Genomic DNA, 7,147 nt, shown 5'->3' with positions numbered 1-7,147 from the left:
TAAAAAAGTCATTAATGCTGACGAAATTACTTTGTCACTAACTATTTAGTTTCATTAGTGACAACATAAATTGTCTCTAAAGTTATATATATTTTGCAGTTGAACAATCACAATTCTGTCACTAAAAAATGCCTTTTATAGACAAAAAAGTATTTCGTCCCTAAATGTATAATTTAGCGACATATTTGCTTTTATAAATAAGGTTACAATTTTGTAGTAAAAAGTATCATCTCGTCACTAAAATATTAATTTTAGCGATAAAACAAAAATGTAAATATAAATCGTCATGATTAGTGACCATTACAATTCTCAAAAAAATACAAAGATAATTCAATAGTAAAAAAAAATACTGTATTACTGATGAGGCAATTTGGGACAAAGACTATTTTTTGTCGCATTTATGATGAACTAATATGTTCTACAATAAAAATGTGATTATCTTGAAAAGTACTATGCAATCTAATCAATGTTGTAACTTATTTCTCTTTTGTGAGTTCCTTCCACTTGTTTTCTCTTTGATGGAATTGCCTTGACTGACGTCCATTTACCAACTAGGATCTCTAAAATCATCTTTCTCCTAAAAACTTCTTTATTTCTCTGAGACCTTTATCTAGCTTTTGCACAACCTTCCTTGATTTAAGTTGAATCTGCATCTATTTATAAAAAAAATCAATTCAAAATACTATTTATAATGCAAAAAAATATGGATCATATATATTAGTAGTAATTTCTAAATTACAATTGAACTTTATCATTACAACTGTAACACAAGTGAAAGTTTACCAATTCTTAGTATATCGTCACAATTTACATCCACAAACTACTCTATTTGGCAGCATAAACTCTATCCATATTTTCTTAACTACTAACTATAAGAATGAAAGGTAATCTTTGTAGGCTTTCTCATATTAGAATCAAACCTGACATGAATTAAAAGAGCAATTATATATAGTATTATTTTTATCCTCGTTCATTCAATTCACTGATAGAAAAAAAGAAGATAGAAGTTTCAGAAAACAAAAGGCACTCACTTGTGTAACATACACCTGTGATTAAGATAACACATATTAAGCAGTCAAATGGCCTTTTCTATCAAGAAGCTAGCAGGCAATTGCTTGTGAATTCAAGTCTTCTTTCCTGACTCATTTATGCATGACACCATTGAAATATTATACTAGTCCGTGAATGATGTTGTCTATAATGTTAATACCTAACATTTCAATTCTTATTTACTGTCCCAAGGGTTCACTGTAATTTCAGGAAGACAGTTTCAGATTTTACCAACTCTATTCTTTGTATACAAACATCAAATGAGCAAAACACAAAGAGCTTGTCACTAAAGATGTAGCAAATGTAGTTTTAGTTGGGTTTCATCATTTTTTTTCTTTTTCTTTCTAAGTGAAAATAGCTAAATTATTTCCATCAATCCGAAGGTCAAAAAGACATATGAACACATCCAGCTTTCAAAATTAGGAGAAAGAAAAAGAAATAGAATTTTGTTGATCCCTTACAACAGTTATCAGTTTTAAAGGCATTGGAAATATTTCAGTGCTATTTCTATGCCTTCTCTTCTACTTATAATAGCAACTACATGTATTTAGCAATTATTTGATGATTATATATTTATAAAATCTAATCAATCCTTCAATCATGGATATTATATCAAATTAAATACAATAATCTATAAAATGGTAAGTTGTATTAAATATACCTGATTTACTCGAGAGTTGAAAAAATTAGGTGGCAGTTGACCGCAAAGTGTTGAACAAGAAAACAGATTTGTTGGAAGCTGATAATAAAGAACAACATAACGATTAGAAAATGGAAATCAACAGTAGTTGGAAGCTGATAATAAATTTACTAATCACATTCATTCTCAATATGTCCATAGGTCAGTTCCATAAACAAACATCACAAGATATACTGGAATTCACGAAAACATAAAGGAACTTTCAGATTAAAAAAATGACATAGCAGATAGATAAACAATACTAAAGTGCTTTATCGAGTGGGATATAAAATTTTAACAGAATTCAATTGGACCTATTTGACTTCAATTTTAATACATTGAAATTAGCTACACAAGGTGAACAAAGGTGGCAGAAGGTCTACATCTCTACAATAAGAACTTCATTCACTTTTATGTGTCCCAAACAAAAGCTTGTCAAGTTCAATAGAAGTTGCCTAAATTCAGAGAATTTGGTGGGAAAATAAAATTCTACACCAGATGACTGCATCATCCAAGGACATTAACTTGAAAATCCGCATCACCATACACAAGAGACCATTAAAAGTAAACTATGCTTTTTGTTACCAAGAAATGCATAACCTTAGGTTTTCCATACCAACATAGATGTCGAACATGTATGTTTATACTTATAATACTGCACAACACAAGATACAAGCATTCTTGTAATATTATCTATACCACAAGTAAGGAAAATAGTTTTGCACATTGCTTAAACCGAAGTACTAAGATAGTCCACTAAAGAGCTTTCAGAATACATTTGAAATGAAGAAATAAAGAAACTTCAAAGAAATGAATCAAAGACCAATATTATGTACTGCCAATGTTCTACAACAATTTGATCAACTTCTATACGAATCTGAATAGGAATTCATCTCCAAGTTCATATTTAGAGCTTACCTCTAATAGAGTTCCTGAGAGTGTCACTAAATCCTTACTCTTCCCAATAAATATGTCATTGAAGATGAATCTAGTAGGGTATTAGAAACATATAAACACGATCAAAGAGCAAAGACCAACTTGGAAACAAGTCATCAACCTCCAAACATTACTCTAATATACTGAAACTCGTATTGCATATGCTAACGGAGGGAGTGTACCCATGAGAATTAGGACAGAACTTGTTATTCTCCAAAATGTAACCTACCAGTAGAACAACTGAAACTTAAATAAAACTAGCTTAGAGTTTCAAGCCCTAATTTTTGGTTTGATGGAATGGTAACCCTCTAATGGAGCACTGGAAGAATTTAATTGAACAAGATAACTAGTCAAGAGAATAATATACTAGGAGTATTGATGAAAGTAGAAAGGAATCTCACTTGAAGGAAAAGAGAAACATGACTATCGTGAAAATGGCGTCAAAGGGATCTATACCGCGAAGCTCTATCATTTTTTTGATACCCTCCAAAGCAGTTTATGTCGCAGCCTACTTATACTTTGAAAAAAGTCGGTCCTTTTTATATTGAAACGCATATTGGAAATATTAATTTTGATATTAAACAGATGATTTATTCTGAGAATTCTCAGATCTAGCATTCTAAGTCATTAAGTTCTTGTCTCCAGGGACGACGCATTCAAATTGCGGAAAGTCCTAAGCTCTGTATGTTTACATGAGAAATCAACACCCTAAGCTTGAATGACTGTAACTGGAGAGAGTTGAAGAAGCTTACCATTTCAAACCCTAATGTCGATTGAGGGAAGGCCGATTATCGTTCCTGTCCTACTTAGTAGCTCTGAAGCATTGAAATTTGGGAAGTTTGGAACAAAAAAAGGAGGGGTTAGGCCAAAAGAGGAAAACGAGGAACATTTTGTCGCCTAAGCTTTTTGTGAAAAAATGAAAAATGATTATAGGGCAGAAACCAAATAAGTTATTGAGAAAATTAGATATTTTGTCAATAATAGAAATATTGGCCAACAACGGAAACATATTATTGCCAATTTACTTAATATTTTAAGTTTATTATAATACCACACAAATAGGGTGACAAGATCAAAATATTTAGCAATAAGAAAAAACTTATTGGTAAAATTTTTATTATGTACCAAAAACTAAACAAAGTTGTTGCCAATTACTAGTATTTAGCAATAAAATAATTGTTGTTGCTAAAATATTGTTGCAATTTCTACACTTTCTTGTTAATGATCGTGATCGTAACCTGGGGCGGAGCTAGAGTGTTACGAGTGGATTCGCCAAACCCAATAGTTTTAGTTCGAACTCTGTATTTATCTTTAAAAATTTATGAAATATATATAAGTTATTAATTGGGATAATTTCACATAAGTACAGCCCACATAGGTGCTCTTCATCCGCATAGCCACCATTTTTGTCACGACCCCAACCCCCGGTCGTGATGGCGCCCAACACACTACTAGGCAAGCCTGACCAATAAAGAACCTTAACCCATTTCTCATGCAGTTCATTACTAGCCGTCACAGTTAGTTTACCATATCATCATATTAGAAGTCTGAAGTAAGAGTTAAACATGCGGAATTTCAAATAATAATCCTACTACATAGCCCATATAGATTCGGTGTCACAAGTCTGAGCCTTTAATATAGGTTTAACTGCCTAATACATATCAATCTAGGGAATGCGGATAAAACAAAAGGATAGAAGGGAGATATCAGGGTTGTGGACGCCATGCAGCTACCTTGATGCTCCCGGATATACGCTGCTCAACTGAAGAATCCTCACTCAGCCTCAGATGCACCTGGATCTGCACGCAAGGTGCAGGGAGTAATGTGAGTACTCCGACACAGTGAGGAATAAACATAAATAATGGCTGAGAATAAGAAATCACGGAAGAACACAGAGTAATCTATAATCCGGCAGTGTAAAACAAGTAATATGGAAGCGATAGACCAATGTAATCGAAATATGAAAGATACTACAACAGATAAGCAGATAAGTGACAGTCAACTAGAGAAATGCAACACATAGTACGGTACCCTATAGTACCCGTTGTGGCGCGCAGCCCGATCCATTTATTTATCATCGATGGCGCTCATTGGGGGTGTGCAGACTCCGGGAGGGGCCCCTTACGGCCCAAGCGCAATATCAAACCATCTCATGGCATCAAATCTAGGCCCTCGGCCTCATATCAATATCAGTATAACACTGCTGCGGCGCGCAGCCCGATCCCATGGTATCCTCACATCTGGCCCTTGGCCGTACTCAGTCCAAAAATCATATAAGCCCCTCGGGCATTAGTAAAACAGTAGTTCTCATCCCAAAACATCATTTAATATATCATTTTAGTTTCAAAACCTAGTAAAAAGTGGCTGAGTTGTAAAATAGTGGAAAACCGATATAACTGAGTTCAATTAGTAAGTCAAAACACTGAGGAAATAATGAGAAAACTCCCTGGAGGGTTCAAATAGTTGGCACGAACGGCAATCAGTCCAAATAATGATGATAACAAATACGCGGTAAAAGCATCACTTGGGACGGACCAAGTCACAATCCCAAATAGTAAACAACCCCACGCTCATCATTAAGCACATGTCTCACCTCAATATAGCATTACGATGTGCAAATCTGGGGTTTCAAACCCCCAGGATATAATTTACATTCATTAATCACCTCGAACCGGCTAAAGCTCTAGCTCACTATGCCCTTGCCTCTCATATCGGCCTCCTCGCGCGTCGAATCTGACCAAAACCAGAATGAATATGTCACAATATGTTAAGGGAACAAATCCCAAGCGAAAACAATCGAAAAATGTCAAAAATCTCAAAATTGGCAAAACCCGAGCCCCGGACCCACTTCTCGAAACTCAGAAATTTTCACATCATTAGATTCCTTATCATCCCACGAGTTCATACATACTAAAAGTTCTCAAATCCTACCTCAAATAGTCCTTCAAATCCCAATTTAAAATCACAAGCCCTAGTTCTTCCATTTTTAGCCAAATTTCCATGAATTTCTAGGTTAATCTCACAAAAAAAATCACATTTTTGGTTCATAAAACTTACCTCCAATCAATTCTCCTTGAATCCCTCTTCAATTCCCCTCAAAGAGCTCCCAAAATACTCAGCTATGGTGAAAAAATGGCTCAAAATCGCGGATGAAACAACTTAAAACATTCTGCCCAGGGGTTCTTTTCGCATCTGCGGAAAAAAATCCCGCTCCTGCGACACTGCTTCTGCGGGCACTCCTCCGCATCTGCGGCCAAATGGTCGCATCTGCGTCTTTCCTTCCGTATCTCAAATCCGCACGCACATCCCAAATTGCATAACGAAGCTACTGCAACTCTCGTATCTCCATTCCGACCCTCGGATCAAAATCTCACCTACCAACCGGAAATCGCCAAAATACTAACTTCGCCAGTTCAAGCCTAATTCTACATCGGGCCTCCAAAATCAATTCCGATCACACTCCTAAGTCATAAATCACCTCCCAAATCTAACCGAACCATCAGAACTCACATTCGAGTTCTCTAACTCATAAGTCAACATCCGATTACTTTTCCAACTTAAGCCTTCTTAAAAGAGACTAAGTGTCACATTTCTTACCAAAATCATACCAAACGCAAACCAATCAACTCGACCACATAAAACACAGATAACGAGGCATAAAGAAGCAGAAATGGGGAAAACAGAGCAGTAACTCATGAGACGACTGGCCGGGTCGTCACATCCTCCCCAACTTAAACAAACGTTCGCCCTCGAACGAGTCAAGAAACAAACCTGAAGCCTCAAACAGGTGAGGATATCTACTCAGCATCTCCCGCTCGGTCTCCCAGGTAGCCTCCTCCACGGGCCGACCTCTCCACTGTACCTTCACTGAAGCTATATCCTTTGATCTCAACTTTCGAACCTGACGACCTAAAATAGCTACTGGCTCCACATCAAAGGTCAAATCATCATCCAACTGAATCGTGCTGAAGTCCAAAACATGAGACGGGTCCCCAACATACTTCCGGAGCATAGAAACATGAAATACCGGATGCATACTCGACAAGCCGGGTGGCAAAGCAAGCATATAAGTCACCTCCACAATCCTCCTAAGTACCTCAAAAGGCCCAATGAACCGCGGACTCAACTTCCCTTTCTTTCCAAATTTCATAACACCCTTCATGGGTGAAACCTTCAGTAAGACCTTCTCACCAACCATGTAGGATACATCTCGAACCTTCCGGTCCGCATAACTCTTCTGATGTGATTGCACTGTACGAAGCCTCTCTTGAATCACTTTCACCTTCTCTAAGGCATCCTGAACCAAATCTGTCCCCAATAGCCTAGCCTCGCCGGGCTCGAACCAACCAACTGGAGATCTACACCGCCTCCTATACAAAGCCTCATACGGAGCCATCTGAATACTCGACCTGATAGCTGTTGTTGTAGGCAAACTCTGCAAGCGGTAGAAACTTATCCCATGAACCTCCGAAATCAATAACA

General features: G+C 36.7%; 1 long non-coding RNA gene across 1 annotated transcript; it reads right to left on the bottom strand.

The window, feature by feature from the left end:
• Positions 1–245: 245 nt before the first annotated feature.
• LOC107812201 (uncharacterized) lies at positions 246–3,587 on the bottom strand. The gene is made up of 3 exons (XR_001654086.2): positions 3,418–3,587; positions 1,712–1,789; positions 246–653 (listed from the first exon to the last, which is right to left on the bottom strand). It is a non-coding gene; the product is annotated as an uncharacterized LOC107812201 (long non-coding RNA).
• Positions 3,588–7,147: the final 3,560 nt, after the last annotated feature.

This window comes from Nicotiana tabacum, chromosome 3 (assembly GCF_000715075.1).
Source record: "Nicotiana tabacum cultivar K326 chromosome 3, ASM71507v2, whole genome shotgun sequence".
In the NCBI taxonomy this organism is placed as follows: domain Eukaryota; kingdom Viridiplantae; phylum Streptophyta; class Magnoliopsida; order Solanales; family Solanaceae; genus Nicotiana; species Nicotiana tabacum.
The sequence above is the reverse complement of the archived record's forward strand: the minus strand, read 5'-3'. Positions and strand labels throughout refer to the sequence as shown.